Source organism: Theobroma umbraticum, unplaced genomic scaffold (assembly GCF_002168275.2).
Source record: "Theobroma umbraticum cultivar Fairchild unplaced genomic scaffold, ASM216827v3 scaffold_146.0, whole genome shotgun sequence".
NCBI classification, from domain to species: Eukaryota; Viridiplantae; Streptophyta; class Magnoliopsida; order Malvales; family Malvaceae; genus Theobroma; species Theobroma umbraticum.
This window is the reverse complement of record NW_018397265.1, coordinates 4,633,955-4,638,946: the sequence shown is the minus strand read 5'-3', so window position 1 is coordinate 4,638,946 and position 4,992 is coordinate 4,633,955. Positions and strand designations below refer to the sequence as shown.

Sequence of the window (4,992 nt, the reverse complement as noted above, 5' to 3'; positions counted from 1 at the left end):
TAATAAAAAATTATTTTAAAAAAGTATTAAAAAATATATAATATATAAAAATTTTTAAATATTTTGAGGAGCCATTATAAAGGGATGCTCCGCCGCTAGTTATGGATGACGTAAAAGAAATGGAAAGTGGAAAACAATTAAATGAAATGTTGACAAAGAGGAAGATAAACATTTACTACGGTTTGAAAAACCTCTTGTAACTTTCTGTTTTAATAGAAATGATATAATGATCTCATCAATGAATTTACATTAAAATAGTTTATAAAATAAAAAACCATGTATTAATATGGTTGTTAAAATAATTGTACAAAAATTTAGTGGTACATTTAGAATATAATACTATTAGCTAATTAGCTAATTAGATTATAATTGTTGGTAAAAGACTGTCATCTAGTTAGAGTTACACTATAAATAAGTTAATCTTGTATATTATATCATTCACCTTTATACTGAAATATATACATAATTTAGAATACAAGATTTCTCTTTTCATAATATAGTATCAAAGCTACCATAGGTATCGACAATCCCCATAGCATTCCAAGCACTGGCCCAAGCACCAACATCTCTTGTCTGACGTGCCCCAAGCATTGATAGTTCTTACGAGTGTCCGCTAGTACCCAACTTGATAAAATAGGATTTGGGTATCTTATATTTGGTTATTGTGAGGATTAGGGTAAAGCTTTTAAACCTAACATGGATTCAATATGTTTTAGATATCACCGTAGGATTCTCTAAACCCAAACCCGATTATATGTAATGTTACAAAATTTTTAAATTTAATAAGATTTAAACCTTTGTTCTCTTTACCTTTTACACAATGTTTGCCATGTTAACCAACTTACCTTTATGTAAACTAATAAATGTAAAATTAATTTATATTAGTTAAGTTATGGCGTAAACTTAAATATGTAAAATTTTTTTACTAGTAGGGATTGAACTCATAGGAGGATAGGAAACACTCTAAGTCTTTGACAAAAAATTTGCCTTGTTTTAATTGGGTATTTAATGGATTCAGATAGTTAACGGGTAATACTTTACTATTAGGATTCAAGTTTGGATAATATTTTACAATTTTATGTGGGCTTTAATAGGATTCGGATACCCTGATAGTTAAATGGTTGATAACTCTATGATATAGAGTTATTGAATCACATTTTGGATGCTAAATTAGTTAAGTTCTTATGAATTTTAGTTCGATTGAGTTAGTTTTTACGCATTTTGTTATTTAGTTTAAGATATGTTGATGTAGTTAAATTTACATAATTTCAGTTCATTTTAACGTTGAAAGTCCTATTTTAAGCCAATACTAATTTAGCCCTTGTTTTGGTAGGTCTTCAAATGCATAAAAGTGCAAAAAGCTAAATGGTGTTGAATTATGCAATGGAGACTAAGTGCAGATTTTCTCTAAACATGTTATGGTAATTTAGACATAACTTGAGCTACAGAGATTCAATCAACATGAATTTTTGACCATAACAAAGTGAAGAGGTAGACCTACAACTTTCATGTCGACTATTCTATCCAATCAGCATTGAGGTAGGAGAAAATTGCATTGCAAGATGAGTTACTAAGTCAGTTCAACACCAAAGGTCCATAAGGAACAACACCATGGCCAAGAAGCACTTAAGGCCACGGTGCCCAAGGCAGCATCATTACTCCCATACAAAAACCAGAGAGCTTAGTGCCACATAGGCCAAGGAGGAAGGCTGCAGTGTTGGGTGAAAAACATTGAAAAGAATTATAAGGCTAGAGCCCCACAGCGCCCACGCAGCAAGGCTGTGGCACTCTAACGTGAATTATGTAATTGTAGCCAATCGTGAATTGAGTTTTTGGGGTTTTCTTAATGCTATAAATATGTGATTATTAGTAGTTGAAAGGGTTAGGAAGAGAATAAATGGCTGACAATTTTTGAGAAAGAAGAAAAAGTCTCTCCAAGAAGAGAAACGAGAAGAAATCGAAGGCAACTGAAGATCGAGAATAGAAAGAGACTTTGATATTCCTTTTTGTTTCCATTTCTTTCTTGTTCTTTTGTTGTAGAAATGATCTTCTCTTTTGAAATGGTTATGTTTGCTGTAGAAAAAATGACGAACTAAATATGTTTTCTAGGATTATCGGTTATTTCATTATGTTGTTTGAATATATGATTTCTCTTTGCTTAGTTTTAATGGATGATGCATGGTTCATTCAATTATGTGCTTATTGTTTTCACTATTTGATCACCAATTGAAATGTATTCAGTTTCTAAATGCAACATGACAGAGGGAGTTTAGAATAAACCATTGTTTTGAATAACCTATGTTGGATGCACTTTAGAGTTAGGTGATAGTTTTGTATTTAGGATAGACATATACCTAAATACCTTAGGCAGCCAAATTAGAATACAAACATAATGAACCTTTTCTAATTAATTTACATAGACATATGGAGTTAGTTTTGAAAAGGTATGTGTGCAAAATCTTGACAAAGATTGTATATAATATGGATTCTAGGTTAGCCATGTATCCCATTAATCTAAGTTAAAGAGAATGATTAAATTCAAATGCAATTTTGAGAGACACCATAATCCTAGGTTTTGAATTAATATTTTTCTTAGTGAAATTTTATTCTTCTTTACTTTCAATAATAATTTTTTTAACTTAATCAATCATTCAAAATTGAGTACTTGGATAGGATCAAGGTTGTTATAAATTTAATACTTAGTAAGAATATGTGCAAATCTCGATAAGAACGATACTCAACTTACCTTTATATTGCTTGTATGGCCACGTGCACTTGCCTGTATTAAATTAACAACAATAAGTTTTTAGCACCATTTCTGGAGATTTGCATTCCTATTTATCTTTGTTGATATTAAATTAAACAAATTGTTTTAAACCAAGCTTTTATTTTTCATTTTTTATTTTCAAGTGCGTTTTGCATTGTATGCGAAGAGAACGAAACTTAAATATTATCTCATGTGACCTAGAAATCAAGAAGACATTTCGATGACTAAGTCAAGAAAGTCAATAAGGTTCTACTTCTTCTAATACAATGGATGAACAACCAAGAGAGTGGCAACTCCAATGAGGCTAGTTGAAGAAAATCAATCATTAAGAGACTATGTTATGTCTCTAGTCCAAGGTATTCCAGCAAGCATCGGAAGAATAGCCATTGAAGCAAATAATTTCAAGATCAAGCCGGCCATCATCCCTATGATCCAAACGTCAGTTCAATTTGGGGATTTCCAAATGATGACCTAAATGTGACACATTTAAGCAAAGAAGAGTCTTAGATGATACCATCTAATTAAGATTATTCCCCTTTTAATTGAGAGACAAAGTAAAGGTTGGTTGAATTCGTTACCCATGAGCTCAATCACAACATGGGATGACCTTACCCAGAAGTTTTTAACAAAATACTTTCCTTCGGCGAAGACAGCTAAAATAAGGAACGATATCACTTCGTTCATACAGTTTGATGGTGAGTCATGATATGAAGCTTAGGATAGATATAAAGACCTATTTAGGCATTGCCTATATCATGGTATTCCGAAGTCGCTTCAAGTGCAGACATTTTACAATAGATTGCATAGCCAAGTTTAAGACACCATTGATGCTGTTGCTACAGGAGCTCTTATGGGAAAGACTATCGATAACACATACAACCTATTAAAATAGAAGGCATCAAACAATTAGCAACGGCCATCAGAGTGATCCAAACATAGGAGAGTAGTTGGAGTTCATGAAGTTGATGCCATCACAATATTAACTACACAGTATTAACATAGGAGAGTAGTTTTTCTTCAATTTTTGAATTACTTAACTAAGATTAATTTGTTTTATAATTTTAATACTTAGTTAAACTTTAGAAACAAATATCCATGGGAACGATACTTTACTTCATCACTATATTACTTGTTCGATAGGTATACTTACCTGTGCAAAATCAACAATAAATTTTTGACACCATTACTGAGGATTTTTTTTATTTATTATTTGCTAATATTAAAATTTTACAAATTAATCTTAATTTAAGTTTTATTTCTTGTTCTGCAGTTGTGTTCAGCTATTGTATGAGAAGAGCAAACAACTTGCAAACTATCTTATGTGATTCAGAAATTGAGCAAACATTTCACAAACTTCGATGAGAAAATCAACAAGGTGTTGCTCCAGTAAATATAATGGCTGATCAACAAGATGAACAGTAAATCCAAGAGCGAGTAGTAGCTGACAATCATTGCTTAAGGGATTATGTTGTTCCTTTAGTACAAGGAATTCCATCAAAAATCTATAAGCCAGCTATTCAGGGAAATAATTTCAAGATGAAGCTGGCTATTATCACTGTGATTCAAACCTCAGTTCAGTTTGAGGGCCTTCTAAATGATGATCCCAATGGCCATATATCAAACTTCTTGGAGATTTGTGACATTTTCAAACATAATGGTGTCACAGATGATGTAATTCGTTTAAGGCTTTTTCTTTTCTCATTAACGGATAAGGCTAAAGCATGGTTGAATGCGCTATTTACTAGTTCAATAACAATATGGGATGATTTTGCTCAGAAGTTCCTTGGTAAATTCTTTCTTCCGACTAAAATAGCAAAAATGTGAAATGACATCACATCATTCATGTAGCTAGATTCAAAATTGTTGTATGAAGCTTGGGAAAGATACAAGGAATCACTTCGACACTGCCCTTATCATGGTCTCCTAAAGTGGCTTCAAGTGTAAACTTTTTATTATGGTTTGAGTGGGTAGGTTTGAACCACAGTTGATGCCACTGTAGGAGGAGCTTTATGGCTAAATCGATAGATAAGGTACATGATTTATTAGAAAAGATGTCTGCAAACAATTACCAATGACCGACGGAGCAATCAATGTAGAAGCATGTAGTTGGAATTCATGATGTAGATGCTATGATGGCATTATCCACTTAGGTAATAGCTTTAACTAAAACTCTTGATCTTTTGGTACTAATAGTGTGAAAAGTCCTTTTGTACCTTGTGAGTATT

At 32.1% G+C, this 4,992-nt stretch overlaps 2 non-coding genes across 2 annotated transcripts; both read right to left on the bottom strand.

The window, feature by feature from the left end:
• Nucleotides 1-3,422: 3,422 nt before the first annotated feature.
• Nucleotides 3,423-3,529, bottom strand: LOC149526803 (small nucleolar RNA R71). Its single transcript, XR_016351665.1, has one exon. It is a non-coding gene; the product is annotated as a small nucleolar RNA R71 (small nucleolar RNA).
• Nucleotides 3,530-4,582: 1,053 nt separating this feature from the next.
• Nucleotides 4,583-4,689, bottom strand: LOC149526802 (small nucleolar RNA R71). The gene has a single exon (XR_016351676.1). It is a non-coding gene; the product is annotated as a small nucleolar RNA R71 (small nucleolar RNA).
• Between the last annotated feature and the right edge of the window lie 303 nt (nucleotides 4,690-4,992).